This window comes from Canis lupus, chromosome 3 (genome assembly GCF_048164855.1).
Source record: "Canis lupus baileyi chromosome 3, mCanLup2.hap1, whole genome shotgun sequence".
NCBI classification, from domain to species: Eukaryota; Metazoa; Chordata; class Mammalia; order Carnivora; family Canidae; genus Canis; species Canis lupus.
Genome location: NC_132840.1, coordinates 29,008,662 through 29,026,268, shown reverse-complemented (window position 1 = coordinate 29,026,268; position 17,607 = coordinate 29,008,662). Strand labels below are relative to the sequence as shown.

General features: G+C 57.0%; 2 protein-coding genes across 20 annotated transcripts in view; one reads left to right on the top strand and one right to left on the bottom strand.

The window, feature by feature from the left end:
* The window catches only part of NPHP4 (nephrocystin 4), a 129,984-nt gene extending 127,407 nt beyond the window's left edge, over positions 1-2,577 (bottom strand). For all 15 annotated transcript variants that reach the window (XR_012027987.1, XR_012027986.1, XM_072819907.1 and 12 more), the window contains exons 1-2: positions 2,429-2,577; positions 1,353-1,420 (exon numbers count right to left, since the gene is read on the bottom strand). The gene's annotated coding sequence lies outside the window, so the exon portion shown is untranslated. The remainder of the gene's footprint in view (positions 1-1,352; positions 1,421-2,428) is intronic.
* Positions 2,578-2,824: 247 nt separating this feature from the next.
* The window catches only part of KCNAB2 (potassium voltage-gated channel subfamily A regulatory beta subunit 2), an 84,720-nt gene continuing 69,937 nt past the window's right edge, over positions 2,825-17,607 (top strand). For 4 of the 5 annotated variants that reach the window (XM_072819928.1, XM_072819926.1, XM_072819927.1 and 1 more), the window contains exon 1: positions 2,825-2,984. The gene's annotated coding sequence lies outside the window, so the exon portion shown is untranslated. The remainder of the gene's footprint in view (positions 2,985-17,607) is intronic. The other variant, XM_072819925.1, reaches the window with a different exon arrangement.

The window sequence follows — 17,607 nt, the reverse complement described above, 5'->3', positions numbered from 1 at the left end:
TTCTAGTCCACCTAGCAGAGGAAGCATGTCCACAGGACTGCCCCAGGCTGTACCCAGTCCCCATAGGATGCACGCTGGGAAGATAGGCCTCCACTCTGAATGGGACAGTCACCCAACCAAAACAGTGAGCCAGGCAGATGGAGGCGGGTAGCAACAGTCTGAGTGGGCGATAGAGAAGAGGGCACCCGCCACATAGGCTCCTGGGAGTGGGAGACCTAGTGGGCACAGAGCATTTCCCTCCCAACCTCCCAACCCCCACCTAACACTCTGTCCTCTCTGTGGCCACTGTGCCCCCGCTCGGCCCCTGCTCCAATTCCTCCTGGACACCATGCCCCCTAGGATCCTGTCACAGAAAGTCACCACAATTGCTCAGGCTCCCCATTTCTGTTGTCCTGCGAGAATGAGCTCAGCCAGGTCAGGGCTAGATCCTCAGTGAAAATCTTTTGATGACTACGTAAATAATTAAATTATGCTGTGAAGGAGCTAAGACTGCTACAGAGAGAGAGCAGAAGGCCTGTAGGGCTAGATGAACAGGGAGAAAACAGTGAGGCCCCATGCCCAACACAAAGGGCTCTCCAGGGGAGAAACAACATGAGAAAACACACCAGCTCCCACAGAGAGCCTGCTGCGAGCTGGGTGGGCACTCACAGACCCATTCATGTGTATTAGTCCAACAAATGTGCAGATAAGTATCACAGACGAGGACAAGGAGACTAAGGCTAAACAGCCAGGCCAAAGCCACATGGCTGCTCATGACCAGGCTCAAAGCCAGGAGAGGCTCCGGAGCCTACAGCATGACACTGGCTGGAGCACCCAGGCTAAGCCCCACTCTCCTCAGACTTCAGGGAAGTCTCCTGCCCTCCCTGAATCTGCTCCCACCTACAGGATGAGAGGGGACTGTGAGGTCTCCCAGAGGGCTCTGCTCTGCACACCTCTTCTGTTCCACTGTGTGCAATGGTGAACAATGCCAAAGGCCAGGTCTTTAAGAATCTAAAAATCCAGTGGGGAAAAGACAAGGGTTCGAGTGTGAGCAGCACACAGAAGACAAGCATAATTCAGTCTCCTTTTTGGGAGGATGCGGGGCAGAGAGAAGAGGAAATCCCGGCACTGAAGAAGCAAGCTGGGATAAAATCTCAACAACAGTGGAACACCAGAGAAAGAGGGGGGCAGGAGCAGCTGTGCAGGCAGGGGGATGTTTCCTTCCAAGAAGTGAACAAGATCTGGGATGCCTGAGACCGAAAAGCTTTGGGAACTTACCTGGGAGTAAGTGGCAGTCTAATCAAGCACTGCCTAGAGTTTTCTGCCCCCCCCCCCCCCCCCCCCAGCCCAAGCAATCTTCTTTGCACACCTACCAGGTGCCAGGACCTGGAGAAACCATCCTCAACATAGCAGACAAGCTCCCTGCCCTCAGGGAATGGATCTGGTGTGAGGCGGAAAGACAGGAGATAAGTTAGCACACAAGGAAGACATGGTGTGATCTATGAAAACCACAGAGCTGTGGAGCATGCAGTTGACAGGGACGGAGACTGGGTTGGAAGTGGAGCCCATTATCCATCATCACGCGACACAGCAGCCCAAGACAGGGCTGTCTGAGAATGCAGCAGTCTGCTATAGAGGCAGGCCCTGGACATACGTGCACAGGTAGGGCCTCTGAGTGGGATGGAGTACGCAGGAGAGCAAGCACTGGGGCTGCGGGAAGGGCCCAGGTGGCCAGCTCTGAGTGGGTCAGGAAGTCAGGGAGATGGGCAGTGGAGGGAAAGGCAGGAGCGGCTGCAGGGCCAGCAGGGCAGACAGTCCTCCTGCGAGATCCAGGCAGTCTCGCACTCTCCACTGGGCGGTGGCTCTGGGCTGAGCCAGCAGGGGACACACACCAGGCCCGGAAGGGGCGCAACCCAGGCCCAGACTCCAAGCAGGGGCCCCAAGTGGGGTCCCGCCGGGGAAAGGGCGCAGGCCGGGCACAGGCTCCATGCAGGGATCCCCCACTGGGCTCCGGCCAAGGATGGGCACTGGGCACAGACCCCCTGCAGGGGTCCCCCACTGAGGTCCGGCCGGGAAGGGCAGCGGGACCTCGGGCGGGACCTCGAGCGCAGAGGGCCGACGTCAGGGTCTCAGCACAAGTCCGGGTCAAGCGCCTCCCGCGCGTCTGAAGCCCAGCGGCTGCAGAGGGGCGCAGGGTCAAGGGCAGAGGGCGCAGGATGAGCCCCAGGGTGCCCCCGACGCCCACGGGAACCCCGGGCCGCGCCAGGTGTCAACGCGGGGTGGGAGGCCACCCAAGCGAGCACCTGGTCCCCGCGGAGAACGCCCGGAGCACTCCAACCCCGGGCCCCGGGGGACCCCGCCCGACCGCCCCCCGCGCTCCAGGTCACGACCAACCCCCCGCCCCCCCCCCGCCCGCCGGCGTGGTTCCGCCCGCCGCGCGCCGCGTTACCTAGGAGACGGGCCAGACGCGGCCGCGCCCCCGCCCCGAGGCCCTCGCTCTAGCAGACGAGCCCCCACGGCGACCCCAGAGCCTGAGGCTGGCAGGCCCGCCGGAGCCCGCCGGAGCCCGCCGGAGCGCAGGCCTAGCGGGCAGCGAGCGCCGGGGATCGCCGGGCCGCCGCCACCGCGAGAGGAGCGTCGGCAGGCGGCGCGCCGCGCGCCCAGGCCGGGAGCCCGCCCCGCGTCGGCGTCGTTGGCAGGGCCGCGGGACCAATCGGAGCGCCAGTCCCGGGGCTACGCTCCGGCAGCGCCAGCCAATCGGCGCGCCGGCGGGCCCGTCCTGATTTGCATGGCCGGCGACCCCCTCAGCCAATTGGAACATGACTGGCGTGAAGGCCAACCAATGAGAAGCCAGTGGAGGCGTGGCCCCGGGCGTCCCACGAGGTGAAGATGCTGCAGGAGGAACCTGGCCGAGCGAGCGGGATTCGGGGGCGCTAAAGTCGCCGGGGCAGGGCGGGAAGGAAGATCCGGAGCGGGGCTACAGGATTCGGAGCTGGAGCCCCCAGGTGAGTGCGGGGGACCCCGGCGGGCCGTGCCGTCCACTGCCGTGCGCCGGGAGAGCGGCGGCGGGCGCCCGCCAGGCCCGCGCCGATTCTCCATCTCTTCTCCCACGGCGCGTCCCCGCGCCCGCCTCCGTCCTCACCTCCTCTCCCGCGGGCTCACCTCCTTCTCCATCATCTCCCTTCCCCCATCCAGCCCGACCTTTCGGCTCCCATCCCCGACCCCTGCCCCAAACTTCGCGCCTCCCCTCGTCCCGGAGCATCCCTCCCCACCTCTGCCACCTCCCCTACCCGCAGCTTCGCCTCCCCCTGCCCCCATCCCTCCTTCCCGTCCCCTCTCCCGGCCTCTGCGCAGCCCCATCCGAGCGCTCCCGGTCACGGACCTCCCCGTCTCGCCTCCTTGTTGCTCCTGAAGCCTCATCCTGCCTCTTGCTCCTTATCCCTGTGCCCATTCTCCCATGCATTCTGCTCCCCAGCCCCTACCTCTCTTCCCGTGCACGCTCTCCCTCCACCTTGCAGGTCCCCAGGACCTTGGCATTGCCTTCCTGCACCAGTGCCTCAGGCTCCCTACACACCAAACCCCACCCAGCCTGGTCCCTGTGCCCCTTACCCAGCCTCAGCTTTTCTCCTCTCCACACCTCCCTACCTGCTGCTGCTCCCACAGGATGCAGAGACCTAGCAGCAGCACTGCTTCCTGCTGCAGTGGCAGCAGCCCCGTACCTGCCCACCTTGCCACTCTCCTACCCAGGCACACCCTGGCTCCGCTCCTCCTGGCATTTGTCCTGCAGGATCCCGTGGGGGACTGTGCTTGGCCTAGAGCATCCTGGGGGGTTTCAGGTGGGAAGCCCCTCAGCACCCTTTCCTGCCATCCTCCCTGGCCACCACCTCCCTCCCCACCCCACCCCCACTTTCCTGCTCAGCCTCACTTTGTGATTCAGCATTTTTGGGGTTGGAAACTTTCTTTGCTTCCTGGCATGACAGGACTCGGCTGTGGGGCTGAAGGCTGGGGGTCCTGACCCTGCAGTTTGTTTCCGTGGCCACCTTAGAAAACAGACCTGAGTTGCCTGGTGGGGACAGGGGTGGGGAACAAGGGACCCTCCAGTGAGGGTTGCCTTCTCCCTTTCATTTGTCTGTCCTGTGTTGAACCACATCCAAGGGGAGATGACATAAGTAATAGCTCCTGGAGAAATGGGCTATTAGCATTTATGGAAATTAATACATCCACATCGGAGGAGTAAGAACACCAAGTTCAGGCCACAGCTGTCCCACTGTCTGTCATTTCAGGATTTCTTCTTTCTCTGCAACTTCTCCTCCCCCTCAAAAAACGCCATCCCCCTTTCCAATGCCAAGAGCAAGCTCCCACTCTGCTAACACATTGCAGGGTTTGGGGACCTGCGTGTGGGGAGTCCCATCTGCCCTCCTGATTATTGCTTGGAAAAGCATCCACCTGCAGAGCCAGGCTCATTTGCAGTCCCTGGGCTCCTGCCCGTGTGCCCTCTCAGTGGGGGCCCAGAGGGCATTGGCTCCCCAGATTACATCCATCCCTTGGAACACGCCAGGTGCACACCCAACCTCAATGGCACTGATGATGTTTGGGTTACAGTGCATTCCTGCCTGGAAAGCAACCTGAGGGAGGCATCCCGTGCAAAGCTGGGTCCAGCTGCTTCTGTTTCTCTCTGCCCTGCCAGTTGCCAGATACGGTAGACACTGCTCAGCACCCCAGGACTGAGCCAGGGCATGGGGGATAGGGGTCAAAAAAATATGAAACCCCGGTGTTGTGCTCAAAACCCTTTTGGGTCTGGATATGGAGCCTGGGTGGGAAGAAATGGGCAAAAAAGCAATTGCACACCACAAGTGTGGAAAGACGGGATACCACTTATTGCCTTGGAAGGGTCACAGCCGGCCGTGGGCACTGGGGGTGTGAGGGGCAAGTGAGCTCTGTGCATGGGACAGCTGGAGAGGCCTCACCCCATGGGGCTGGCTTTCTTTCTTTCCTTTACTTTTTCAATGATCTTCTAAACCTCAAGTGATTCAGGAGGAAGTAAGTGGTACAAGTTTTGATTTGGCAGTTTCCGGTAGGGGCTCAGAAGGAGGGGGCCTCCTCCAGACTTTCCTGTTTGTTGGTACTGGGCCCATGGCAACTGGACAGCCCAGCGTGTGGCAAAGAAAGGCCTCCTCCTTTTTAGAACCAGTGTAACATGTTTCATTTCTGGGGAGTCTGGCTGAAAGCAGCACGTGTTTTGTCCTTGACAGAAGTCCCAGTGACCTTCATGTCACCAAAGGTCCCAGAGCAAGAGTGGTTTCTCTGGGTAACAGGGCAGGACAGTGGCAGCTACGCAGCATTTGAGGAAGATCGTCTCTGATGGTGTCAGAGGGCCGGAGACACAGTGCCTCCCTCCATCTCCTCTCCCAGCAGCCAGGGGAACTCACCTCATAGAGGTGAAAGGTCTTGGCCATCTTCCCCCCTAAAGGAGTCCACAGGAGGCCAAAGGCAAAGACTTCTCCAAGGTCATTCAGGGCAGGGGCAGATCCCAGATGGACCCTCTGCATCCCACTAATTGAAACACAGGTCACTTCTTGGGCTCTCCCAGGTGGAGGAAGCCAGCATCCTGTGGATGTGCCCAACCATCAGGTTTGGCTGCCTTTGGGGAAGGTTCTGGAGATGTTGCTGACATGCATAGAGGAAACCAGTGCCCTGGGGTGTGTCTGAGTCACTGGAGAGCTGTTGAGAGTGGGGGATGCCATCAACCACAGAGAGTTCTGGTGATACCATCCTGCCCAGCCTGGCAGGTCCCCAGAGCAAGGGTGCCATGTTTCCAAAGATGTCATCAAAGAGATGGCAGGGGGCCAAGACACTGAGCAAGATGAAAGGGGAAAAGAGACTCAGGTCTCTCATGCTGGGCTTGCACTTTAAACCTTGCTCTACATGGTGGGTCCTTGTAAATAACCCTGCAAGGTGGGCTGGTTAGCCTGGTGGAGAAACTGAAGCACAGGTGCCAACCACCTCCCCGTCCCACCAAGTTCCAGAAATGCCAAAAATGCACACACACACACACACACACACACACACATCAAATGGGTCTCAGATGCATAGGGGAGTCAGCAGTCAATCCCAGCTCCCAAGAAACATGGAAACCCACCTATTTCAGGAAGGGAAACCCAGCACACTTAGCTCTCTACTTACTCCATGCCCTCCCTTTCTTGGGGGCAACCCTGTGAGAAGAGGCGGTCCTTGGCAGCAGTGTCTTGGCTCAGCCACTCTAGGCGAGGGAAAGAGAACAGGGCCTCCCCGGGAGAGAACACGCACTGGACCCGGTGGGAATGTGACCTGCCTGGTCGTACTGTCCACCATGGGGATAGCTCGAGGCTTTCCATTCAGCCTGCCCTTGGCAGGTAGGAGAGCTGCCCTGCTAGGTGGATATGAACAGCTGCCATGTCTTCTTACTCTTTGCCGCTTTCTGTGGGGCTCAGCTAAGAGCTGGCCTTTCTGTCTCTGTATACCCAGGATGAGCTCTGGCCCAGCGTCCCCCCACCCCCAGCCTGAGGGTCCCCACGGCCACACATCTGACTTTCTAACTCATAGCCCTGCAGGACAGGGTCTCAGGAGGCTTTCCTGCTCTGCCAAGTGGCCACATAAGTGGTACATAACCCTGGAGACCTCAGGCGTGGGGGGGCTAGTTTGTGTCCCTCGTAGCAAAACCGAGCCCCCCAACGCTTGTCTCACCTCCATCCCTGGCACCTGCCTTTCTCAGTTCCCTCCTTGCAGGCAACACACTTCTCTCTCACTCCAGCACAGACACCTGCAGTGTTGGCTCTCGATGCCATGCAGGATACAGATAAAATAGGGTTGGGGCAAGGGAAGAAGCGGAGAGGGGGACTGTCTCCCTCAGCTTCACACCCTCACCTCAGATTCAGTTAAGGCATCTCCTCTGAGGACATCTTAGGCCCTGGCTGCTGGGCAGTTGAGGTCTGTGTTCCAACTGGAGGCCGAAAGCCAGGCACGTCTTTTTTCTCAGATCCCTGCGCTGAGTTCAAGACAAACCAGCCATCCCAGGGTCAGTTTCCACAGTAAATGAGCAGCTTCCTGGGTCCCCTAAACAGTAGTTCTTATCCACAAGGTCTCTGTCACCGCTCTGGCCTGTGGACCTTGGTGGGGAGTTAGCTCTGCATCTCCCCCGTTTCTCGATTGGCAGAATGAGACTGTGAATCAAATCATCAGGCCAATCCCTGGCTCATAGCAGGTGCCAATCAGTGTCGTCTACCCCCTCACCCGCCGCTTCCGATCATGGACTGAACCCAAACAATCGCCCTACCTGGAACCCAGGTGGCTCCCGAGAAAGCTCAAGCCATGACTCAGGTCCCCTTTTGAGTGACTTTATGGGCTTCCACAGCACTCCTCAGAATGGGATGCCTGTTCTTAGGGGACAGCCTGGGAGAGCCCAGCCAACTGCTTTTTGCGGGGGTGGGGAGGGTGGGCCTGTTGCCATTGGTCTGTAGAGAAGAGCCTCCCGGTGAATGGAGGGACATCACCCTGTCCCCCCAGACCTCAGGCCTCCGGGAGGGCAGGTCACCCCTTCTGGCCCCTGTCTGCACACCTGCATACCCATGCGGTGGCCCACGGGCACCAAGGGCTACGGAGCCACCTCCAAGTGTGTCCACTCCCCTTCACACAGTATGCTTTCCCGTGCCCTCCCTTGGCAGCTGTGTGATCTTGCAGAGCAAACGCCAACCCTGATGTCCACAAGCTGTCCAGTGCAGCCAGGGGCAGAAGGATCTGCAGTTCTGGCTGGGAGCCTTGGTATCTTGAATGCTCCATAGTGGTGGGGGCCTCTCTGGATATAGTGCCCCCCCCTTCTAGATGGAGGAGAGTCAGACATAGCTAAAAGGCACGGACAAGGAGATTCTGATCCTCCAGCTCCACTGGCAGCTCTGCCTAGGTGAGACCACAGAGCGGGGAATTTTGGGGGCTCTGGGGGTCCTGTGGCCCCCTACATGCCAAGCCAGAACCACGGAGAGCTGTGCCCAGACACAGTCTCCCAAGGACCCGGGAGCAGCTCAGCAAGCTCTGTCTTCGGCCAGCACTGGTCCAGGGGTTCCAAGACCCCACTGTGAGAAAGTCGTGCCAGCTTGAAAATCTTTCCCTTTCTGATTATCCAGGAGCTTCCTGCTTGTTCTGATTATCGGGGAGCTTCCCACCTTTGCTTTTCCTGGGGGCATCTTTGATCAGTGGAGGCTCTGATGAGAAGGGCTTTGCTGGGGTTTCCTCAATTCTCAGGAACGTTCTACCTGAGAACGTTTTGTCATCTTCGAACCTCAAATTGTGCTTTTTTTTTTTTTAAGATATTATTTATTTATTCATGAGAGACAGAGAGAGAGGCAGAGACACAGGCAGAGGGGGGAGAAGCAGTCTCCCTGTGGGGATCCCTGATGTGGGACTTGATCCCAGGAGCCCAGGATCACAACCTGAGCCAAAGGCAGACGCTCAACCACTGTGCCACCCAGGCGCCCCTCATGCTCTTGTCTTGACAAGCATGGCAGGATGCTGTTGTTACTAGTGTTGGAACGAGGTTTGGTTTGGTTTAGTGAGGCTGATGGCCCGAGCACTTGCCTGATGGGATATGGAGGAAGCTGGAGCCCTGCAAAGGAGCAGGCTCTGTCACTCTGTCTCATCCTATGGCATCTCCCTCCCCTGTCTCCATGGCCTCCCTCCCCACCTCTGCCCATGGCTTCCTCTCCCTACCTGGGGGGTATTGCCTTTCCCTCTCAACCAGAAGGTATTTCTAGTCACCCTGGCCAGGAAGTATTCAGGCACCAGGGACAGGAGGCCTGGAGCCATCTCTGCCCCTCCTGCAAAGAACACCCAATGCCCAGAAAAAGAATTGCAAATCCCAACCAAAAATCACTACCTTTCTATGTGTCCACAGGCATGCTTTGACTTCCCTGAAGTAGCAGACACCTCCCCATTTATACCTGCCTGTTGAAAAAAGGAAGTGAGGGGTGTCTGGAGACCAGCCAGGGCACTTTGGAGGCGCCCGGGATGCTGCTTCACTGTGCTTTTCCTTTATCCTGAAAGATGGGTTTGGGAGAGAGTGCCAGGGCATAGGGCATGCAGAGCATCTCCCACAGGATGTGGACCCACTGTCCTAACAAAAGGGTTTGTTCAGATGAGATGCGTCAACCATCCCAGGCCCAAGGTTGCAGCCCAAGAGTCTCTGGCTGCACATAGGAGACCCTGTGCTCCCAGCCCTGACCTGGCTTTGTGCAGGTGAGGCCTGTGCTGGGGACTCACCCATTCCTCCACTGCCCCTGGGGAGGTGCAGATGGTGTCACAGTCAGTGCAGGGAAGACGCGGGGTTCAGAACATGTAGCTGCCACTTGGGCAACCACAGAAGTGTCTGCAGGCCAGACAGGCACTGCAGTGGCATGCATCCTACGTGGTCAGGAAGAGGTGAGGCTGAAGCCCGGCCTGAGGCCAGTGGGGCTGCAAGGAGTGTCAGAGGGAGATAGGACGGGCAGGGCAGGGAGAGCTGCATGTAAAAAGTGCAGAGATGGCAAGGGGTCCTGGGGTGACCTCAGGGGAAGGACGCTGGGCTAAGCGAGGAAACTTCTTGAGGGGCTGCTCATCTTTAGAAGGTGTTTCCTGTCTCCTGTGGGGCTGAGCTGGGTCAGTCATGCGTCTTGGGGAGAGTGAAGCTGACCAAGTTCCACCAGCCGCCCCCAGCCCTGCCCTGCGGGTCCCTCAGGGGACCCTGAGCTTCTCCACCTGCCATAGTTACACCACCTTCCCAAACATACACATGATGGGCTGGGCTCTCGCTCCCTGCCTCACCCATGGTAGGAAGATTCTGGCAAAGCCTGCAGGGTGCCACAGAGAAGGTTGCAGAAAAAAGGGTTTCTCCCCACCCTCCTGCAGCCTGGTAACCATGGAAACCAGTAGGGAACTACCAGAGGTGCCCAGCCACCTGCTGAGCTGTATGGGTGCCCAGGACCTGGCTGGGCCCCACAGCAGGCCTGTGTGGGTTCCTGGGTAGCAGCCCATGTGAGCAGTAGGAGGGGTGGCAGCAGGTGCAGCCCCAAGCTCTCACCCAGTGCTCTGCAAGCACAGACATCAGAGGCCAAAGGGCCCTTCCGCCAGCCCTTCAAGGAGACAAGAGCGCTCCTGTCCCCCACCTCAGGCAGACTGCCTGGTCTCTATAACAGCCTCAATGTGAGCAGACACTTGAACAGATACCAGGCTTCATTTCATCTGGCATTGCTTCTCCAACCAGTGGGAAAGTCCCTTCAGGCCCCTCACTCTGGTGCCCTGTAGTCCCGCAACCTCATTTCAGAGAGGAGGAACCAAGCTCAGGGAAGAATCAAGTTGTTGGCAGAGCTGGGTGGGGTCGCAGTGCTGCTCTGGGCCCCCATGCTGGCATCCTGTAGGTATCTACACTCTACAGTGATCATGGTCACTGGTGTGTGGTCCCTCCTTGACCACATGCCTGTGAGGATGGGGTATATCTGTGTGTCACCGCCCGACCCCCAGCTGAGCCCTCAGGCAGACACATGCCAGAAGCAGGCTCTCAGCCACGATCCGGTATAGAGGACTCTCCCAGAAAGCAGAGCAGCGTCGGAAATGGCACATGAAGCTCCTGTTTACCCAGTTGGAGGCATCCTTTGCCACACGGGTAAGGGGTGTGGAAACACAGCCCAAGGATGCGTGACTGCCACCTGACTTAGAATGGTCAGAGAAGGGAATCCTCTGGGCAGAAACCAAACCTCATGCCACGGTCCCAGAACCCTGGTCCATGCATGAGACTGTCCATTGTGGGGGTCCCCAAAATGGGGATGTCCATTTTGCATCCCCAACCCACTCCCTGAGCCAGACAGCCTGCACCAGGGAAACGTTCCTGTCGTTGTATTGGTGAACTTGTGAGTACAAGGGACAGGGCCAGGGGCATCCACTCACCTGGTCCAGCCTGACTCCAAACTCCTGAGTGCATACAGTCCTTTGAAGCCAGCACCCTCCACACGTCAGAGATCAGCCTCAGTGTCCCAGTCCCTCACAGTGTCTTTGTCGGGGCTCAGCTGCAGAGAGCAGTGAACACCACTGTCCAGATGAGTCCGAAAGTGCTTTGTGAGGCAGGGCTCAGGTATGAAGTCATGCCCTCGCCCAGCACTGCTCTGTGGACCCCCCTTCTGCCATTCCTCCCTGCCGGAAATGTTCAGAGGCCCTACTTGGGGAAGTTGACCTGCAATGTCCTTACCACCTCATGGGCTTTGGGTCCTTAAGCTGAACCATGGGACCAAGCCTGGGCTCCTTGGGCCAGACAAAGGCCACCCTCCCTGCAGTCTCCCTGACTTCATCTCCCCCATGCTGGCTACCGACCAGTGGATTCTCCCCAAAGTGTCTCACCCACCATTGGATCCAGGGAGCAATCCTGGCATACCCTGAACAACAGGCAGGGAGGGCCCTAGGGAGGTCAGGGCAGTCACAGCCTCTGGGTCCTGACACCTAGCCAGAAATGGCAGCAGTGGGGACTTGGCCTAGTGTGCTGAGACAACGTGGTCCTCGGGCTCGGGCTAGTGTCACTAGCCAGTGACCACAGCCTCCAGCTGCCTGGCATCTAAATGGACGGCCTCTGTCCTGCAGCCCCTCAGCCTCCCTGGATAGACCACAGGTTCAGTGCCCAGCAGCCAGGATGCCGCTCATGTTTATACAGCCAAGCCACTTAATTACGCAGAGATAATTCCTCCTAACTGAAGAAACTGTCCCAGGGCATTAAGATTGAGTGGTCCCAGGTGGCAGGCAGAAAAGGCCATGGTCCCATGGGCATATTTGCTGGGGAGCTGGGAGCTGCCAGGGGGAAGCCTGAACAGCTGAAAGCCTTTTGTCCCACTGTGAGAAGGAGCAGACACTTCATGTGATGCTGGAAGATGATGATGATGACACTGGTGATGATGGGGGTGGGGATGACAAGGATGGTGGTGATGATGATGGGGTGGGGATGGTCGTGGTAATGGGGATGATAGTGGTGGTGGTGATGAGGATGGTGGTGATGATAAGGATGGAGTGATGGGGATGGTGGTGGTAATGATGGTGATGATGATGATGTTGGGATGGAGATGGTGGTAAGTGATGGAGATAATGGTGGTGGTGATGAGGGGAATGATGATGGTGGTGATGATTGTAATGATGATGATGGGGTGAAGATGGCGGTGATGGTGATGATGACGACGGGGTTAATGGTGAGGATGACAGCAGCAATGCTTGTTGTCACTGTCTCTGTTTGTACCAGAACTGCCATTTGTTCCATCACAGATCTTTGTCAAGCCCCTACTTAAACCTGACCTGCATTTACTCTTAATCCTCCAGCCAACCCAGGATTAGGTAATATGATCTTCATGGAGGTGAACAGGCAGTCTGCCTTCCCTCGGGTTGTGCAACCAGAGGACAGAGCTAGAGCATGACCTCAGAGGACTCACCATCCTATGGCCCGGACCAACCTCATTAGCAGGGCAGATGCATAGACCTGGCCTCACTCCTGGGCTGGGGTCATCAGGATCCCTCCTAATGGAAACCCCAGGAAGGAGCAGCCTGGCTCCCAGCTGGCCATCCTTGTTGCAGCTCCGTGGATAAGGAGCAGCGCTGGCAAAACCCCCTGTGGGATTCCCATGTTGCCACTGGAGCCTTCCCTGCCTTGTTCACACAGGCGCTATACCCCAGAAAGGGGGACTGAATCTGAATCTGCAGCAGGAAGAGTGTGGTCAGGAAGAGGGACCCCCTCCCCCCTCACCTGCCTGCTTTCCCTTTTGCCCACAGAGATGTGGGCATCCCTCATTCATGAGCAATTTCCCACACGAAGCAATGGTCACTATGAGCAACCATGATATATTCCATCATTCACTTAAGCGTCATTTCCTTAGGGACTTCGCAGTTATAGTGAAGTGTGTGTACATCTAAGTTTACTTGTTCTCTTAAGCCTTTAGAATATGTTTATAAGTAGGATTTCTGGGTCCCGGGCTGTGGACCTGTATTACCCTAGTTGTTTGCCCAGAAGTAGCAACAGCTCAGTGGAGTAGCTCCATTGTAACCTCACCGCCAATGAGTATTTCCATTTAAAAAAATTTTTCCTGTTAATTATGATTGCAAAGGTGCAGTGCCTGGTGGCTTGCTTTTGCATGGCTTTTAATTCAGCAGAGCCTCTAATGGATGTGGTGGGGTAAAGCTGGCTTTCACATTGCTGGTGTAGTGCTGCATGGGCAGGATATTAATCTTTCATGCCTCCATCATGTGGTGCTGGGACATAATCCTCTTTGAAACCATTTGTTATTTATTCTTACAGTCCCCTGGAGAGCAGAGAGAACCCCAGGAGCCTGATCACAGATGCTAATGCAGGGAGAGCTGCAGAAATATCCCTACAGACTCCTCCTCCCCACCAAGGTGTGGAGCTAAGCCAGAGCTGGGGACACAAGGCTCCAGCCCCCCACCCCCACAAAGGGGCTCTTCCCCCAAGAGAAGGCCATTCTCTGCCTCCCCTACAGCCTGCTGACATTACAGGGTTTAAAAGGTTAGGTGGGTTTGTTAGTTCCCTAGCACTACCAGAACAGGTCACCGCAAACCGGATGGCTCAAAACAGCCATATCGATTCTCTCCCAGCCCTGGAGGCTAGAAGTCTGAAATCAAGGTGTGGGCAGGACTGGTTCCCCTTGCAGGTTCTGATCTGTGCAGGCCTCTCTCACAGCTCTGGTCCTGCCAGTCATCCTCAGCATTCCCTGGTTTGTCGACATCTGCCTGCACCTTCACATCCCCTTCTTTCCCTGTCTGCATCATCTTCTCTTCTTATAAAGACACCTGTCATCAGATTTAGGGCTCTCCCCTCCAATCCAGCATGACCTCATCACTGGGTCCTTACTTTAACTACCCCTGCAAGGAGCCTTTTACCATATAAGGTCATATTCATAGGTGCCAGGGATTAATATTCTGACATATAGCCAGGTGGTGCAGCACGAAACCCACTCCAGTGGGTTTCTGCCACTGACACCCACCCCCTTCCCCCTCCAGAGAGTTCTATGACTCTCTTTCTAGTCTGCTATTTATTTTCCCCTTGGCAAAGATTACACATCAGGTGTCGTAGGCTCAAGTGAGCGTTCACAAGGACACTGGAGTGGGGGAGGGCAGTGTCAAAGTTACACCTGGAACTGGGGCTTTGTGCTCTCAAGCATGGGGTGACCCCAGCCACATCCGCTGGCCTACTTGGAAGGTAGACCCCCTACTCCCCACCCCCACCCACCCCCCCAGTCTTGGCTCAGCAGTGGCTCAGCAGCCTGGAGAGCCTGTAGGAAGCCCAAGCCCTCCTACTGGAGCTCACCTGAGGGTGACAGGGTGAGCAGGTAAGACAGGGCCATGTATCTATGCAGGATGGATGGTAGGCCCTCAGGTAAACCCTCTTTTCAGGATTCCAGCTTGTGCCTCCCCCCGGCAGGGATAGGCTTGTGCTACAGACTTCAGGGGGCCCCAGATCTGTCAGACATGCTGCTTTGCCAGCATCCTTCTCAGCCTTTCTGCTTCCCCTTTGCAACTGGAACCAGGATCTGTCCCCCCAACTTCCAAGGTTGCTATTAAAATACATCTAAAGTGCAAAGATAAGAGCTACAGTCCAGGGACCCGGCCCCCACTGTGTGTGCATCAGCACAGGATCATTGTAGACAGCCAGCAACCATGCTAAGCATAGGGAGGAGGCCTGGCTGGACATGAGGGCTGGAGTGTCCCAGGATGGCCTGGCCAGGGGTAAGGGGCTCCCATCCCCACGGCCCAGGACCAGCATTCCCTGCCCCACTCCCCATGTTGCTTCAGAAACTCACATCAGCCATCAAGACGGCAGCACCCACCGCCCCGCAAGCAGGCTGCACTGCCTGGTCACTACATGGGGAATCCCCCCACCCAGCGAATGGGTTCATGCAGGGCTCCAGAGAGGAAGAGACCCCAGCTACATCTGGGGGAGGGCCAGGTGTCCAGCTGCTTGGTAGCACAGTATGATGGCAGTGTGGCCACTTCAAATGGACAGGCTGTCTCTGAAATTGGGCATGTGAGAACACCAGGATGCTGGCCTCTCTCCTTCTCCCATCCTGGGGTATAAGCAGTTAAAACCCACCCCTCTGCCCAGGAAGCTTGGAGCAGCTCCATCCATCCGTGGAGCTGGGCTACCTCTGCTACCTCCTGTGTCAGCTGCTCTGACTGCTGAGTCAGGCTCTGAGATGCGGTAATGAGTGATCATGGCTGTAACCACCAGCAAGGTTGCTTGTTTTCTTCCCATCTCTGGAACTCTGTTTTTCTGCATCAGCTCAGTTAAGATAACGATCGTTTGTGAGAGGAGACAGTGTTTATGTTCTCTTATTGTGCATGTTCCAAAACGAGGGGGGGAAGCCAGGCCCTCCTTCAAGGACACTCTCACCATCACAGGGGGCTGGGGGTGGGGTGGCCAGCCCCTTGGTTCATTGATTACCCCACTCAGAAGTGGATGCGGAGGTTCCATCTCTGATGTGCCAGCCAGGTACTCAGCATCACTGCAGCTGCAGCTGCGGGGCGGGAGGGGCCGGAGACGCTAAAGCTGCGGTGGCCACAGGGTGCCCTCAGCTCCATGCAGCCTGCGGGTGCTGCCTAGAGTCCCTCAGGATTGCATGGCTGCCCCCATGGGAGCTGGTGAGTGTGGAGGGCCAGGAACTGCTGCCTCGTCCAGGATCCCCCACTAGCACCAGGGAGGAGGGAATCCTAGAGGTGAGCCATTACAACCTGCAGATTTTCTACTCCGTGTAAAAGGCAGAGCTTGGGTTTCAGGAGGGAAATGGTCTCCTCTAGTCCTGCTGCAGGAAGCTGCGCCCCCACCCAGTGCAGGACAGCTAGCACCAGGGACAGATCTCCTTTGCTTCCCATTCATAATCTATAAGAACCTCTTCCCCTTGTAGGACCAGACCAGCTGGCCCTGACACCAGGATGGGGGAGAAACACTGCCTGCCCAACGCTATGATCTCATGCTGTGTGTAACCCTTGTCTCCCCTTGAGCCATGGGGGAGGGGCTGCCCCTTGGGGACTCAGGCCTTGGCCTTCCTAGTGGGGAGATGCCTGTGGCCTTGATCGTGGCAGGCTCCCCAGAGGGAGGCACTGAGGCAGCCCTGCCGTTCCTCTGGGAGTGGCTGCAGCAAGAGCTGTAGAGACAGGTAATTTGGCCATGGCCAGGGCCCAGAGGGAAGAAAGCAAAAGTGCCCTTGGGCACACTTCATCCCCAGGGAGGTAGGAACCGACCCCCCTGCCTCCCTCCAAAAGTGTGGGAGATGCTCTCTAAGTCTGTCTGAAATGTGCTGCAGCTGGATGTTCACTTCCCCTGAACACAAGCCTGAGGGTCTAGGTGGCATTGTGTTGTTCTCAAGTCCTTCTGGCCACCCAACACACCTGTGGTGATCCAGGACTCTTGGTCTTCACCTACTCTGTTGGCATCTGCTTTTTAGAGCACCAAGAGGTGGCCCCAGGGGTGGGGTGGTCTGGGATGCCAGGGCCTTCCACACGTGGGATGCTTAGCACTGCCCACCTGGCCCAAACAGGATGGAGCATCTGGCCTGTGCAAGGGCAGACCTTTCCCCGGTATCTCTGGGTACATGAGTGACAGCAGACTGTGGGTCACCTGGCTGATAGGTGGAGTGGGCCCATGTGTGTGCACACATGTGTGAGTGTGTATGCGTGTGTGTGTGTGCGCGCATACACGTCCCTTTGGATGTGCTTCCATACCTAGACACCCCGCCCCCAGAGCTTCTCGCCAGGGCTGGCCTGGAACACACAATCCGCCGGAGTTCTGCTCTCTCCCTGGATCCTCTTGATAAGCTTCCTGTAAGGTGAGAAACCCTGACACGGTTTCACAAAAGGGAATGTAAAATTAGTTTCAAAGGAAAGCAAGAACTGCATGATGTCCTGGGATTCACATTTGCCCTGGGGCTCTGCTCTGAAGGCTAGATTCCTTTTCCTGGGATTGTTGGGATGAGATTTTGCCAGAATGTCAGGGACACTGTCTCTCACTCAGCTCTCTGTCTGTCTCTCAGTCTTTGGCAAGATTTCCCACACCAGTCACTGGCCTTCCGTCTGAGGATTTGGGTCATGCGTGTGCACTACCAGCCCAATTTCTGACATTATAGTATTTTTTCTTTTAGTCAGTTTTTTTCTTAAATAAGCTTATTTGGAAATTCAGCTTGCTTGCAGCCCCTCTAGTAAAGAGAAATCCAGCATCACTTGTCATAATTTTGAGGTAACTAGAAGTAGGTAGATACTGGATTCAAGAACCATCTCAAGTGTGACCAGAGCATGTCCCTGCCTTAGGGAATGTGAGACAAGCCCTTGCTTGTCTGCTGGCGATTCAGTGGTGTGCCACCTGTCCCTCCTGCTCCAGTCATCCCCACCCCCCTAGGTCACAGGAAGGCTATTTGCATTCTCAAGGGCAAGGTGAGGCATCCCTCCCTCAGGTGAATACAAGAGACAAGGAAGCCTTGGGGGCATTAGCCCCATCTATCCCAGATTTCCTTGGATTTGGGCTGGGTAGGCAGTTACTGGGGAAGGGGTGCCCAGAAGCTGCGCTGGCATTCAAGTGTCAAAGACTTAAGCCAG